The 16,974-nt window shown below is 42.6% G+C and overlaps 1 long non-coding RNA gene across 1 annotated transcript; it reads left to right on the forward strand.

Annotated features, from left to right (window-relative positions):
• The first annotated feature begins 7,155 nt into the window (after window positions 1-7,155).
• Window positions 7,156-16,160, forward strand: LOC134478405 (uncharacterized). Its single transcript, XR_010051025.1, has 3 exons — window positions 7,156-7,217; window positions 11,559-11,655; window positions 12,603-16,160. It is a non-coding gene; the product is annotated as an uncharacterized LOC134478405 (long non-coding RNA).
• The last annotated feature ends 814 nt before the right edge of the window (window positions 16,161-16,974 follow it).

Below are 16,974 nucleotides of genomic sequence, written 5' to 3' on the forward strand. Positions count from 1 at the left end.
AATCTGACTAATGCAAGAACATAGTGGATGTTGAAGCCAGAATGGTTCCTTATTCCCAATCATACAAATATTGACTGATCAGAAAAGAAATAGAAATATCTAAAAATTCGAAAGTCTTGCTGCTCTCTTTACTCTGTTCCTTTACTCTGTTTCCAATTTGCTTTTTTGATGCTGTCCTTTCTGTGCCACAATTCTGTCCTCTAGTCTTTTCTACCCCACCTAACAAAGTGTGTAATTGTCTTCCTAGCCCACAGAAGAAACTACTCAACAATTTGCTCTAATAACCATGAATGCCACAGGCACCTGAGCTACACATTACCAAGTCATTGAAGTTATTGCAAGAAGAAGTATTACAATGTCTGGGTTTGTCCAGTGTAGTGTACTGACCAGGGCAGAAGGACTCCTTCCAACCCAATTATCCAAGAGTCACTATGTCCTCTGTGTCCCTTCCCACAACACCTCCAAAACAGTCTTAGTGAAATATCTTCCACCATGATCTTCCTTTTTAAAAGTTTTTCAGCCATGCCCTCCACAAGCACCTACTGATATTACCCCCACACTCTTTCGATTGCCAATCAATGTGATGTGCTGTCCCTCACGATAAAAGCAAGTGCAAGCCACACACCTACTTATAAACTAGAAAGTTTTGCTTTCTAGTCTCTAGCCTTCTCCACAGATGTGAAGCAGCAGCTGGCACTGCAAGAAGCCTTCACAAAACGTTATGGATAAAGAAATCCACTAGAAATGATTTTAAATGCTTTTCCATACATCCTGAGTCAACTTTTGGTGCTGGTTGCATGGTTCTTCTGTGACCCGTAACCATTCCTCTCTTGTCCTGTTTTCTCACCAGTTCTGACTCTGCTGTGCATCTCCCACAGCTGTGAGTCTTGCTCTTTACAAATGCAATGGCTCCGTGTAGATATCTTGCTTTGATTTGATTTTTCCTCAGATCTTAGTAGCTTGCATGGTTTGGTTCATAGGCCTCCAAGTCATGTGATGAGTAGGGTTATTAGACTCAGCAAATAAAAATATAAAATGAGGGGCTGGGGATTTAGCTCAGTGGCATAAGCACCTGCCTGGCAAGTGCTAGGTCATGAGTTTGATCCCCACTACAAAAAAAAAAATACAGAATGCTTGGTTAAATTTGAACTTCAAATAAAAAATTAATTACTTTATATGCTCCATTGCAATACTGGAAGCATATTTATGTGAAAAAAAAAAACCTCATTGTTCATGTGAAATTTAAATATAACTAAGCATTCAGTGTTTTATCTGGAAAACTCACTGAGATTTTTCACCTGAACTGTTTAATGAATTAATCTATATGGCCAGTCACTGACACCTGGACACCAAAGCTAGCTTCTGTGCAGTGGATTTCTAATAATCCTTGATTACCAGAAGCAGAGAAAAAGAGAATAAGCCAGTTCTAGCAACTTGCATATATAAATCATCTATCTGGCAAAGGAGAACTTTGCTCCATTCTACTGAGCCAAGGTGGCATTGCATTTCAAGAGATGGTGCACAGCAAGAACAAGAAGGGAAAAATCATTGTAAAATTATGGCATGTGGCATTTACTGCCTTCTAAGAAAATGATTCCCCCAGAAGGTCCCCACCAGCCATACCTTGTAAACATGTCCTACAGCACAGCTTAGTGGAGGTGGGAAATATGGTTGAATATGTTCACTAGAAAGTCATCACTGCCCACTAAGCCACCCCAATCCTTAGGAGTCATGACCTTGTATAGCTAGGGACAACAGAAAAATTAACACCATGCCCAGAATTCAAGAATATCTCCAAAGATTCTGGGCAATTCCACAGGATCCAAGACAGTAGGATATATACTTTCTACTTAGAGAAAGAGGGCATTTTTTTCCTTTGTAATATGATTTCCTGGCTGGAGAGGAACTATTAGGCACCCTGAGATGCTCTGTAGAAATGCAAGATGATATTGTATTGTATTAATGTCACTTAATGGTAGCTGTCAATGATAGTGATGGAATAAATATGGAAAAGGAAATTAGTGTAATTGATTGACAGTCTGGAATCTTCTATATTCGACCTAATGAGAGAAACCTATGAGGAGCAGCTTCCAGTGCAGGCTATTAATGCAAATCATATGCACCATACTGGCATGCTGAATTATGCAATGCCATGTGAATGTCTAATCCATTTCACCAGGCTTGTCTTTATCCAGAAAAAAAAAATATTTCACTGACATGCTGATTAGTATATTAGGAGAGTTTAAGAAGTTGGGTGCTAAAGTAGGTGCCATCATGGTGTTATTAATTTAGTTCTGAACAAGACAAACAGCTATGTGCAGCCATCAAAATCACTACATAAGTCTACAAGATAACTTTGTCAAGACTGATGGGAATTTACAGAAAAGTCTTGTGATATGTGGAGGGAATTAGCAAACAGATAAGGAGCACATCATTTTTCTAGAAAACCACTGTCAAGGGCTGAGGTCCCATGCCGAACCAGACACCTGCCAAGACAACTACCATGCGTGCATAATTGCTGTTTTTCAGATGTTCAGAAATTTGTGGAGACCTCTAATAGAACCAGATGCGTGAGGTCAAAGGAACAAATAAGGTTTAGGGCCTTCTTTGGGGACTCATGGAGATTTAAGCAATGACCAGATACCAACCATAGTAAAACACTCCGTGTGAGAATACACTTTATATGGGAAGTAGTCCGTTGGGATGAAAATTAAGTTGCCAATTACCTATTACTTACACATCTCAAGAACTCATAGCTTTAAGACTTCGAAAGCATTAAGCTCTTTACTCCGCACATTTTAATGTTTAACAATTGGATCACTGAAGAAAATGCCTAGACTTCTAACTATGTGTCCCACCACTTCCTATGAATTAAATCCTGCTTTACTGCTCACAGGTGCCACAAAGAGAGCTATCACAAACAGCAATTTTTCAATAGTGGTCTCAAAAGTCTTAGTTGAGCACATGGACAGACTTTTTATCTTATTCCACAAAACCTCTTTGACCATCTTTTATGTGCCAAGTACTCTCTAGGGTATGGCTATCCACGCCTGCTCCTGTCCTTGAAGCTTACATTCCAGTGGAGGTGGCAGATTCAGAGTTGTAACTATAAGGGAATGTGAATAGTGTCACAGAGGAGGACTCACAGGTATGTGACAAGGGAGCAACGTAACCGTGGAAACTGACATTAGGAGAGGATACGTAAAGCCTGGACTACATAGATATTGGGCTTTCCTTTTAATTAACAAATAAAAATAATATAATTTTACAGCATTCAATAAGATTTCTCAACTATGTATACACTGGAATTGCTAAATCAAGCTAGTGGACATAGTCTTTATCTTACATATGCAACCATTTTTGCCCTGAGAATATTCAAACTCTACTCTTTTAGCAATTTTCAAGTGTACAATACATTGTTGCTAACTGTAGTCACTACTTTGTACAACAGATAGATTCAAGTTACCCCTCCTGTCTCACTGAAGCTTTATACCCTTAGACCGACTCTTCTCCACAGCCCCCACCACCTTACCGCCCCATCGCCCCAGCTTCTGGTAACTAACCTCATGCTTTCTGATTCTATGAGTTCTACATTTTAGATCCTACATATGAATGAGATCATGCAATATTTGTCCTTCTGTGCTTGGCTCACTTCATCTAATGTAAAGTTCTCAAGTTGTATTAATGTTTTTATAAATTACAGGATTTCCTTCTTTCTGTGACTCAGTAAAATACTATTATGTGTTGTTGCACATACCTAAAATGTCCCCACCACCACCATCAGAAAGCTCCCAGTGCTGAAGATCTGGATACCAGCTGGTGGGATTTAGGGAAGTGATTGGGCCCTGAGGACTTTGACGTGCTCCATGGGATAATCCAAAGACAAGATCATAGTTTGATGGCATTATTGGAAGGTGATGGAAACAGAAGATGAGGGCACGGTGAAGGAAGTGGATGATAGGGGCATTACCTTGGGGACTATATCTGGTCTCTGGTCCCTTCCTCTCTACTTCTGACTCTCTGTCTCTCTCTCTGTACTTCCTGGATACTGTGAGATGAAGAGTTTTCTTCCACCATGACCTCCTACCATAATGTTCTGCCTCACATAGACCTAAAAGCAATGGAGTTGGCTGACTGAAAACTGAAACATCTGAAATCATGAGCCAAAATAAATCCTTCCTCCTTTAAACTGACTTCCCAGTGTATTAGTCATTCTCTTGTCACTGGGATGAAATACCCAACACCTACAATTTAAAGAAGGAGAAGTTTCTGTGGTTCATGGTTTCAGTCCATGGTAAGCCAGTTCCAAGGTGGAAATAGCATAAAGGAAGTCAGGACAGGGGAAAGTTCTTCAACTCATTGCAGCCAGGAAACAGAGAGAGGAGGATGAGCCAGGGACAAGAACACATCTTTCCATGTCCGCCACCAGTGACCGACCTCCAATCAGACCTTTTCTCCTAATAGCACATTCAGCTACTGAACTCACCAACGGATGAATCCACTGATGAATACAGCACCCCATTGTCCTAATAACTCCAAACACATGAGACTTTCGGGGGACATTGTAAACCCACACCATAACACCAAATACTTTGTTACAACAATTAAAGATGATTCACACACACACATACACACATGCACAGGAATTTGGCACCTGAATGACTGAGAGAAAGGTAACGTGTTTTCTCTACCCACTGATCTACCAGTGACACTTAGGCTGATTCTGTATCTTGGCTGTTGTAAGCAGTGCTGTAATGAATATGGGAGCGCAGATATCTCACTACATACTTTCAATTCCTTTGGATATACGCCCAGAAATGGGATTGTTGAATCAAATCACAATCCTATTTTTAGCTTTTTTTGAGGGATCTCCATATTATTTTCCATAATGTCTGTATTAGATGTTGACTTTATTTTTTAATTTTTAATGATCATGTAGGAGCACAAACGTATATTATATTGGAAGAAACATACTTAACCAACTTATGATTTCATTGTCATATACACTGATATAACTTTTTCCCTTTTTAATTAAACTAATTTAAGTTTTAAAGGTGTGTCAACTTAAGGAAAAGATTAAACAATAAAGTAATTAAACTCAAATGTAACACAGATTGTAAAATTGGTACATGAATGACTGGATGAGGGAAGGGTAAGGGGCGGCTGCCCAGAGGGAAGGCCTGGGGAGAGTTGAAATAACACAACTAAGAAAAAGAAAGTCAATTCAGAAAGTTCCTCAGTGTGCTTTCACATATATTATTTCCTTCTTTCACCATTCCCAGTCCCCTGTGGTGTAACATATTCTCGTTGAATTTTCTATAGAATAATTGAGGCCCTTATGAGGTTAAGTAAAACACTACAGGTCACCCAGCAAATTAGCAGCAGAGGTAGAATTACAACACAGGCCATCCTTTGCCCAACTGAGAGCTGAGTCCCTCGCCTCCAAGTTCCGAGTATACAGCAAAATGGAAAATGAAACTTTATGTAAAGAAAACTGGGCAAAACACAGGGTTTCTGCAGGGGAAATATGGCTGCAGCTGGCTGCAAAAACATAACCTCATTTTGGTTCCCATATGACCAATTTGAGGTCCTTGTAGAAGCTCTGCTGAATGTCTGTTCTGTGTCTTTTCAAAAAAAGAGGCAAGTCACTAAAAAGTAGAGCTGGCCACACTGGAGCGGTCCATGTCCCATCCACCACAAGGTCAGCTCACACAAGAAGAAAAAGTGTTCTGTGGAAAGTGTCCTAATCACTTAGTAAGAGGCAGCTTGGCATTCCCCTATCCCCTGGGGAAGCCAGTCCTATTCCCAGACTCCACCTCCCTAGAGATCTTGAATTCCACAAAGCAGCTCCATGCTGTAGAAATGAAGGGATTGTGCTCCACCATAATCTCTTCTGACTTTATGCTCCTGATGCCTGGGCTTCTCAGGCCCTTCCAGTGCCTTCTCATGTCTGCCAGCATGTCTCACCACCTCCTTCTTCATTCTAACCCTGTGTCTTCTCATGTTCCTTCCTTTCCTCCATCCCAGCATCTCCAGCATCAGGGGTCTGATACACAGTTGATATCTCTGTCACCATCTGCTGGATGTCATGCTCTGCTCTGGATCCTGGGCAACCACATATGGTCCTTGTTCCCACTGACCCTGTACTTTAGCAGGAAGAAACAAACAAATCATCCAGGAGGTTAATAAATAGTGATAATGGTCTCCATGCAGGAGTACTTTTTAAAGACTAATGTGGAAGACAGTGCCCAAGTGAATAGTTTGCAGTAACATTCGAGCTCTAAATCCTGTGAAGGGCAGGCAGAGAGGGTTCCAGTAGAAGGAAGAGCTCATACACAGGGTAAGGAAAGGTTCCCAGGACTGGAGGAAGGGAAGTGTGGTGAAGTCATTCCAATGGGGCCATCAGTGGGCCATGTTGTGTGACACTATTCCATGCATTGAGATTTCCAGCATCCCTGGTCACCTTACTCATTAAGTATCAGTGTAGCCCCTAGTTTTAACTATTAAACACACACACACACACACACACACACACACTTTTCACAGTACAACTGAACACTTGTAGTCCTACCTAGTTAAAAAGAAAATACTTAATCACAGAAAGATGGGATCCAAGTGGAAAGACGGTGAGAAAGCCGGGCCTGGGTCAACCGAGTATTGTAAACAGATGTGTTCTTCTTCTAGGCTGCCGTAACACAGTACCACGGACTGGGTGGTTTAAATAACCAAAATGTGTTAACACACAGTTCCAGAAACAGAAGTCCAAGATCAAGGCATTCGCCAGACTGGTTCCTTCTGAGAGCTGTGAGGGAGAGCAAATCGCAGGCTTCTCTCAGAGCTTCCCGTGTCCTCAGGCAGTTTGTGCTTTGCAGATGGTGTCTGCTGCATGTCTTTCTGCTGTCTTGGTGGCTGAGAAGAGAGGTCCTGAAAACTATGATTGTGTAGACACAGTATGTGGCCAGGGAGCACCTCTGAAAGAACTGAACAAGGAAATGGGCAACATGATCTGGAGAACCTCTGCTTAGGGAGAGAAAGCGATCTGATACCAGCCCACCAAGAGGTGTCACCTGTCAAGTGGAGACCACCCTTCAAATGGAGAGGCTGAACCAGGTGATCCATTCTGTTACAGTTGGGATCTGGAATGTTCCCCCAACAGTCCCAATGTGTTGACAGCTTGGCCCCCAGTACAGCAATCTTCAGAGATGATGCTTTGGAAGGTAACTGGATTCTGAGGGCTCTAATTTCGCCAGTGGATTAACCCATTGATGGATTAATAACTTGATGGCATTATTGGGAGGTTTCAGAAACATAGGAGGAAGGGTCTCTTTTAAGGGAGTGGGTCATGGGGACATAACCTTGGGGACTATATCTTATCCCTAGCCCCTTTTTCCTCTGGTCTCTCTCTTTTCTTCCTCCCTCCCTCCCTCCTCCTTGTCCACTGTGAGGTGAGCAGCTTCCCCCCATTACACCCATCTACCATGATGTTTCTGTCATGCCACATGCCTAATAGCAAAGCAGCCAGATGGCCATAGATGGAAACCTCTGAAATCATGAACCAAAATGAACCTTTCCTCTTTACATTGTTATTCTCGAGTATTTTGTCACAGTGACAAAGCACACTAACGAACCTTTTAACTATAGGGGTAATGTAAAGTACCAACAGTTTCTACTCTTTGAGTCAGGACAAGGCTCTGCTTCTGCCATCTTGAAAAGATGATGGCACTCATGCCTCATCCTTACTCTCTTCTCCTCACCAGCTGATAATGGTACACACACAGGAAAGCACATGACCCCTTTCTTTCAGAGCTGTTCAAATGCACGTTCCATCCAGTGAATTAACATTTCCATCTCAATGAACAAGAACAAGTTAATACACCTACAGCTTGGGCTACCTTCCAGGGTTTGCCTGTTGATGGATTAAAAAGTATGTCAACAGGTTTTATATTAACAAATATTGCAAAGCAGAAGCTTTTGTTTGTTTTGTTTTGCTTTGCTTCCCTGGTCTATTGGTAATGTTGCTGAACCCACACCTACATTCATGCAAAGGTAGATGGACCAAGACCAGGTGCTGACAGCTCGGCTGAGACCTTGCTGTGTGAAAGTGCCAGAGAATTGCATCTGTTGCCTGTCAGTCAGCTGCTCGATCTGCCAAATGAATCAGCCATGAGAGGAACGGTAAGTGAGTGGGTGGGCAGTTTTTTATTATGCAATTGGGGAGGATGACATAGTTGTCACAAGATGCACTTTTAGGTGGCTGAGTCTTAGTTTCAATATCCTGTAATAGGAGAGGCATTTGGCAACCTTTTGAGAAGAATTGCTTTTTTAAAAAAAGATTATCCTTAATATTTTTTTGAACAGTGCATTACCTCTGGACCTTTCCACAGTATCTTCTTTGGATGTACGTTTGTCGTTTGTGATGAGGGGATGAGTTAGATGCAAGGTCGCTACACAGGCAGAGAGGCCATGCTACACCACAGCTGGCCAGCGACAGCCCACAGACAAATTCCAGCCACCACCTGCTTTTGGACAGCCCATGAGCTAAGAATGGCCTTCACAATTTTAAATGGTTGAAAAAAATCCAAAGCATTATATTTCATAACATATGAATCACATTGCATCACACATGAAAATTAAAGTGATACGAAATTCAAGTTTCAACGTCTATAAATAAAGTTACTTTGGCATAGAGCCAGACTCGTTCATTTACATTTTATCTGTGTCTGCTCTCAGAGAACAGCAGTGAAGCTAAGCTTTGCTGTTAGCGATTACGCAGCCTACAAAGTCTCAAATGTTGATTCTCAGATGATTTAGGGAACAGTTTGACCTCTGCTGCTATAGAGCTTGAGGAAAAAGCCTGATGGATCCTGTAGTGTGGTTTCCCTGCACTTTCCATGGCTCTCCTAACTCCTTGTAGATTGCTTTGGGAAGTACAGAAAAACCTATAATGAGCCAGGCAACATGCAAAGGCCTGGGCTACATCTGTCAAATGGAGCAGACAGGCCCTGCTCTCAGACTTCAGGCTCCTCCAGAAAAGCAGGTGCAAGTCACCCAGCTGGGAATTAAAGACACTAACCCCAGCGAAGTCTCCCAGGATGAGGTGAGTGAGGCTATAAAGCACAAGAAAGGTGCCCGACCACCTGTTCTGGAATATCAGGTAAAATCTGCCAAAGCAGAAGTTAATGACTGATGTGGAATGTGTAGGAAGCAATGACACGAACCAAAGGAAGAAGAAGACAAAAGCAACGTGTTGACCACGTCTGTTTTGCTTCCTTCCACCCTTTACCATGCTGGGATAGAGTGGAGCACAAGAAGTGAGACAAGCTGGAAAGGAGTGAGGGTGGTCAGGTAGGACCAGACTGTGCGGAGATTTTGAAGATTTTGGCTTTTGCTGAGAACACTGGAAAGCTGCACAAAGTCAGCAGTACTGCTTCCTCAGCAAAACTCTAGACACCACCAAAAGACCGCAGGAAAACAGATAAGCAAATGAATGATGAGTTATTCATACACTGAAATGTTCAAAAGTAGTGGAAACAAATCCACCACAACTAAGTGAATCAGTATGGATGAGTCTTGGCAACAGATTAGGAAATGAAAATTAAAACAAGAAAGCTGCAGATCACATATAGCATGAAAAGTTAAAGATAACTAGAAGTTAACAGGACTTTTTAGAGACATAATTATGTAGTATATATTTATCACTATGTATTTGTAAGTCTATGGAAAAGATATTTCCATAAAGCAAGGAAAGAGTTAAACCCAAGGATCAGAAGTGCAAGCTGGTAGCATTATGGGGTAGGGACAGCACTCTTCCGTAGATGAATGTCATTGTTAGTGTCCCACTTCCTGTGGGCAAGAGATTCCTAGGCATTTATTATATTAAAAATTAAAAATAGCTATGAGAAGTTATTAAAGCAATTTGTAATGAAGCATGACATGATTTGCAGTCCATACTCATCTCTCTGAGAGTGTTGAGGAGACTCCTTTGGAACAGGGCAAGTGTGGAAGCAGGGATACCTGTCAAGAGGTTAGCAGAGGCTGGGTGTGACTTAGTGCCACAGTCCCTGCCTAGCACACACGAGGTCCTGGGTTCCATCCCCAGCACTGGAGGGAGGGAAAAAACAGAGAGGCTACTGTAAAGTCACAGCCAGAGTCAAGGGCTCGAGGCTCAGAGTGGGGAGATTACTGTCCCTTTGCTCAAAGTGATTTGCTGTCCATTTTAAAATTTAAGGTACCGGTATTGAAGAGACAGCAACTTTATACCCTAGTTAAAAGATAGAAGGGAAGAAAATGAATCAGGACGTGGCCCCTGAACAACAAATTTCTAAGGTGTTGCCACAAGAATGAACATGGACTACATCTGAAGGGCAATTTGGAGACACTTAGAAGTATTTTCAACTCCTCCTATAAAAGTAAAGAGAAAACCACAAAAAAAAAAAAAAGTTACTGAAGAAAATATTATGCCCTCTTAGGATCGATTTTGCCCTCCTCTCACTGTACCTGTTTCCTACTCCACAAATGTACCGAAAATTCTCCAAAGTAGCAATGTAGGAAAACTGATTTAACAACTGGCATCCCTAGCTTGGATGACCACTCATTTGTAAATGCAATTTGAGGCACATAGTTCAAGGCTGTGACCAGCAAACACAAGCGAAGATTGAAACTCTGTTTCCCACAGGACAGCTCTGCAGCTTAAGAGGAAGCTGCCATCTTCTGGCACATCCAAAGGCTACTGGGTTCAGGCCTTTCACGCTTGCTTGGGCTGTCTGGTCTCTCACAGGTCCCTTGCTATGAGGCCATTCCATGAAATAAGGCTTAGGATTTGGAGCTATTATCTTCTCTCCTCCCTTAACTAGCTAAGGGATCTCAGTTTCCTTGGGACCTGTGAGTCTGGACAACAGACTCTCTAAGGGTGGCCTCCATCCCTAAGAAATAACCTCAAAACACTCCTCCATACTGTTAAACAAAAATTACAGGAAGCCATTGGTTGGGATAGCAGTTCTGCATGGGTCCAACAGAGCAGACTAAAAGTTGAAATGGAATCACTCATGCTAAAGTTCCATGGCACCAAGCCAAAACTAAGTAGCTATCTGACCTTCTAAGATATCAGGATTAGAGATATAACAGCCAAATTTCTCAAACAGCCCAGTTTCAATTGGCAGTGATAAGAGATTCCTGCTGCCTTAATCTTACACATAATGAAAGGTAAACCTAAGTAACCTAATGTTAACCATTTCCGATAGTCTTGTTGCTTTATTCCCACCAAACAAGGAAAGAAGCTGAAATGACTGATCACCTCTCACTCTCTGTTTCTTCTTTCTTCAGCTCTTTTCTGTCTATAAAACCCATTTCTTCTGTTCATCCCACTGGAACATTTATTCTACTTTCTGGGATAAAGCATTTCCGGATTCCAGAAGCGTGAAGCCTACTAATGTCTTCACACTGAGTTGATGTCACTTTGTCCTCTGACGCTGTCCTCAGTGCTCTTTGTTTCTCTGCATCATTGTCAAATGGTCCAATAAGTTAAAGTCCTGTCCCAACTGGCTTTGTTTTCCCTACAGACTCGGGACAGCAGGAGGAGGGCAGAAGCTGGTGAAGCCTCTCCCTGGTGGTGACAGATTCTTGTTTTTAAATTCCTGTGGACAGGCCTTATCCTCTGTAAGTCTTCTCTGTTTTTCCTCTGTACCTTTTATGGTTTGTTGGTTATTGTACTTGCAAAACAAACAACTTAAAGAGAAAACAAAAACTAATGGGTCACCTTCCTCCACCTCTTCCCATCACTCTTCAACCACCAGGCCTTCTTCCCCAAAAAGGAAGGAGGCATAACATTATTTACACCGCAGACGTCCCAGTTACAGGCTTTAAAGACTTCCAAGAGAGTGTTCTCACTCCAGGGATAGAAGACAAGGATCTGTCCCTCAAATGATATGAAAAGTAATAATGATAATCTTTTAAAAATTGCTGGAATTATCAAAGCTGTGAAAGCCTTAAAGAAGAATAGATTTTTAATTCTGAGAAATCCAGAGGGCAATTCTCTCAGACAGACACACACATGATGGCCCAGTGGTACTGGGCGAGGGGGGCGCTGCTTGGGGAATGCACACATACAAGCCCTGCAGAGATGGGAATTATGCACTCCAGTAACCCTGGCAATATCACAGTTAACTCATTTACATTGAAAGTTGAGCAGATTTGCCCCAAGTAACTGATTTAGTTACTTAGATTGTAAATCCTAGCCCTGTGGAACTGAAAAGTGACTAGAAGGAGTCCCTCTCAGCACAATCACCCACAGAACAGGACAGGAAACTGAGGCCCAGAGACCCCCAGTGACTGGCCCTGTGGCAGAGTTGGAACTCAGAGGCCGATTTCCAACCCCTGCAGCCTTTCAGCTTCCTTGAAATTATTCTGTTATCTTACAACGGACAGAAAAGCAATGAGGGAAACAAGATGGAGAAAAAAGAAATTGAAACAGAGAGAGGGATGCAAGAGATAGAGAGTGACAGAAATTACAGGAGAGACTGTCAGCCTCAGTCTGTGTTTATCTGCCTCTGTATCGGCTTCATCTCCTTCTTCCCTGAAATCTGTCTCTCCCTTGTCTCCCACAGGCTGGCTCCTGAGAGAACATCACATTAGTTAGTTTATCCCAAATATCTTTGAAGAGAACTTGCAGTGAGCAGAACATGGCAGTGGGGTGGAGGAAGGCAGAAGGAATTTTTCAGAACCTTTGCCCATCCCATGCCCACCCCTCACCCCTGCCCAAGAGGAAATGAGACACAATCATATATGCTTCCAAGTACACACCCGGAACATCGTCTGGCATTTTCAAACCATGCAGAATCCTGGACCCTGCCCTCCCCAAACCTAAGGGACAAGAATCTACATTTTAACAAGCTGCTTGGAGGACTTGAAGGCACGCTGAAGCCTGAGAAGCAGCGATGTGGAGAATATTTGAAATGTTCTTTCAGACGTCTGATTCCTCCAGTCACAAACTTCCTTCCAGGCCCAGGGAGGAAGATAGACAGGTCAGAGATTTTTAAAGAGTGAGTAAGATTTACATGGTCTTTTAAATGCTAAAAAAGATCCATTCTGGGCTGAGTCTGAGGAGAAGAGGCATTCATTTTAAGCAGGTCATCTCACACACACACACACACACACACACACACACACACACACACACACGTACACACTTACATCCACACACACACACACGCATTCATGCACACACGCACTGCAGTTGCCATCACAAGAAGTCCTCTAGCAGTTCCAGCTGTGCAAAATCCGAAGGCATGCAGAGTGGAAGATTCCCACCTCTCCTAAATTCAACAATTATACAAAGCAGGAAGGATTTAATTTTTCATTTGTTTGTTTTGAGTTAGGGTCTCACTACACAGTAGTTCAGGCTGGCTTGAAATCACTAAGTAGCCTCGTCTGGCCTAGAACCTCCAGCGATTCTCCTGGCTCAGCCTCCCAAGTGGTGGGATTATAGGCGTGCACCACAATGCCCAACTGTTTTGTCTTATTTGTTTTTGCTTTGTTTTGTCTTGTTTTTTTGAGAAACAGTCTCAAATATTTTGAACTTGCCCAATCCTACAGCAAAGCAAAGCTCCTTCCATATCTTCCTGAAAAGGGTTACAGACTCAGGTGGAATGGAGGAAGATCTGGACAGTTCCACTGCTTCCTCACAAAAGCAACCTCAAAGTCAAGATGTTTCTTGAGTGGCCCAGTGGCAAAAATCACAATAAAAAAAATTTGACAGGGGCATATTTCAGGTGTCAGTTCCAATGGGTGAGTAACAGTCAAGGAATAAAAACCACCCAATATAAAAGATATCCCACTTTGAAGCTGACAGGGAATATTGACTTATATCCTTACTTTTCCCAAGTGTCATATCCCCCAGGAGTCACACTGACACTGCAAAGGTTTCTTGTGAAATAATTCCTTCACCAGCATCAGGGAATAGCCCTGCCCTTTGATCCAAACAGATACAATCTCGAAAGTTCCCTCAGTTACACATCTCCAGATGGGCTGCCCAAAATAAGAGCTCTGAAAGGAGAGAACAGGAGAAAAGTGTGCATCAGTGTGGAAGGAGCAAGCTGTTATAAAAAGAAGAGGGACAAATTCTAGAATGTGCATTCCATGAACAGACTCCATGTGTGATATGTAGAAGGCATTTTATATCCTTCACAGCTTTCACTTAATCTGCAGATTTTTGCCAGTCATGTTCACGATTATAGCTGTATGCAACTCTTCATAACACAAAAGCTAAAAAAAGGCCAAAACTTTCACCTTGGACAATCTGAATTCTATAGCTTTCGACTTTCTCTCTAGACACACGTACACACACCTACAACCACCACCACCACCACATGTGGTAGCCATCATAGTAACATCATGTCATTGCCCACTGAACCCCAAGACATCAGGATCTCAGGCCTCAGGACCAAACATAAGCCTACTTCCTGCCCCAGGTCCTCCTTGTCCTTTAGAGACAAGACATTGAACTTGGCTTCTAAACTGGAAATATTCAGGGACTGAACCAAGTCACCATCTCGCTGCAGTACAACCCTAAAATAACCCCCACGTGTACACACACAGCCCTACATATGCTTCCTTGGCCTTCGAAAGCTATTTTTCTCTACTTTTATTAGATTTTGAATCCACCTCCATGGCACTGCAAGTCTGAGGACGGTCCAATCTGCTGCAGATTTGAGCCAGCTCCGACAACACGAGGAAATTGTTGGCCAGTTCTACCCTGCTATAAAAATAAGCAAACCTGAGCTCTGTTTTCTCTTCATCACGTGCAGGCTGATGGAAGCCAGAACTCAGTCATAAAGAATCGGGATATTTTGCCTCTTCAGAAGAACTTTGGTGGACGAAGAGAAGAAAGGGGCTTTAAATATGGAATAAGCACTCTTGAATAGGAAACAAGGCAGAGAGAGGGAGAGAGAGAGAGAGAAAGAGAGAATGTGTGTGTGTGTGTGTGTGTGTGTTTGGCTCCCAGCCAGGTTGCAAATGTGTTTTCAAAGCCAATTACAATGCAGAGATCGAGCAGTCTATCTGTTCTTCCAGCAGATTGCTAAGGCCAATCAGCTGTGTGGGGCTTTCGGGAGCCCCTCATTCTTGGAGACGGGGGACAGTTCTCTATAGAAGCCTCTTGATATAAGAAAGGATTTCTTTTAAAAAGGACATCTTTTATTTCCCCATCTGTTTCCTCTCACAGCACAATTTGGGGTCAACTCGGGTCTTACAACATTCAGAAGGATAATTTGGCACTTTCCTTCAGTAACTGTGAAGATGTAGACTGCAAAGGGCTCACTCTGCCTACTGTTTTCTCTGCAGAGAAGCCCAGGGTGATGGGACCACCCCCCCAACCGCCTGGATCTCAGGATCTGTTATAAATAGACAAGGGGTGAATGACTTTGGAAGGGCAAAAAAGAACAACCCCCCTCCCCCAAGAAAAGGGTGTTAATTGAAGCTGTTTTCAAAAATTGCAAATCCCTGGATGTAACTGCTTAAAGCAAATGAGACATTAGCGCTCCTAGGAAGAGCTAGACTATGTGGAAGGCAGTAGGCCGGGCCTTGATGGCTATCTCAGCTTTTAAACTGGTGAGAGTTGGCTTCTCAAGTCCAAACATGCAGGTACAAAGGACACTTAATCACAAACAGCTGAAAACTCTGATATAAATCCCAATAAAGTGGAGGAAAGAACAAAAACACAGAGACATTTTAGCAGCCGCTGAACAAATGAACTGTCCCTGCTCTTCACCTTCTCCTCCTCAGGGCTGAGCTCCCTGGACAGAAGGGTAATCAAACTGATGGTGCGCGGCTGCCTCACAATACAAGCCACACCTCTTCTGTCTCTGCCATATCAGGTTTCCTGTCTACTTTCACAGGATCAGAGATTTCTTTCCATCCTCTTCTTCTGCAAAACTCAAGGGTACAGGGAAAACCACCCACCTCATGGACAGTCTAATTTTTTATTATTTCTAAATATAGTGCCAAAGGAATGCTGAAAATAAAATCATTTACAACAAAATGGTCCTTGTGAAAGCATAACTATTTCTATACAATGCCTTATATCACCAGAAAAAGGAAGAGGAGAAATGGATACAAAGAGAACTAGAAATTCATTTCTAGTTAAGTCTACTAGGTGGTGTGAAGAGAAATACCTTGATGAAATGAAAAGATTGAATTGCTTAAATCAAAATGATAAGAATATTTTGCTGTTCGTGACCCATATTGGATTGTGTCATAATCAGATGTAACATCTAATTATTAAATCAATATTTAAAAACTTCATTAAATTTTTAAAATTCTAGATGCATTTGTGTGCATGCATGTGTGTGTGCATGTATGTGTGTGTGTGTGTGTGTGTGTGTGTGTGTGTGTGTGTTTGGCTAAGCAGCAAGCTCTAACAGCCGCTATCTGGTTCAAAACCAAAGGTCACAGCATTTTTATGGAACAGAAAAAGCCCTGTGCTAGATTTCTTAGAAGCTACATCTGCCTTACTCTCCATCACTTCCCACAACCCTCACCCTCCACACCAGGACTGGGCACCCACAGGGAAGTGTGGGACACTTGTGGGACTGTGCTGGATAAGACAGGAGCAGCTGTGGGCAGGCTGGACTCCGAGACCCTCCCAGCCTACTGGGATGTTAAGTGCAGAGTGTGTGTCTCCCACTTCAGAGGATGAAGCTCTAATCTCCAGGGTGAGGATAATAAGGGGTCAGACCTTCAGGAGATAATGAATTTTAGACAAAATTTGCTATGGTCAGAAGCTAATGTTGCCCCTACATTTACAAATAGAAACTTACACCCCTCTCCCCAGATGCTGATATTGGAAGTTAGAACTTCGGGAGGTAAGCAGGTCAGAGGGATGGACTCTTCAAAAGTGGGATTCATGCCTTTCCAAAAGAGAAGGAATGAAAGAGGGAGAGAGACAGAGATAGACAGAGAGACAGAAAGAGACCATTCCTC

This window comes from Cavia porcellus, unplaced genomic scaffold (genome assembly GCF_034190915.1).
Source record: "Cavia porcellus strain 051 isolate PalLab524CR breed Dunkin Hartley unplaced genomic scaffold, mCavPor4.1 scaffold_13, whole genome shotgun sequence".
Lineage (NCBI taxonomy): Eukaryota > Metazoa > Chordata > Mammalia > Rodentia > Caviidae > Cavia > Cavia porcellus.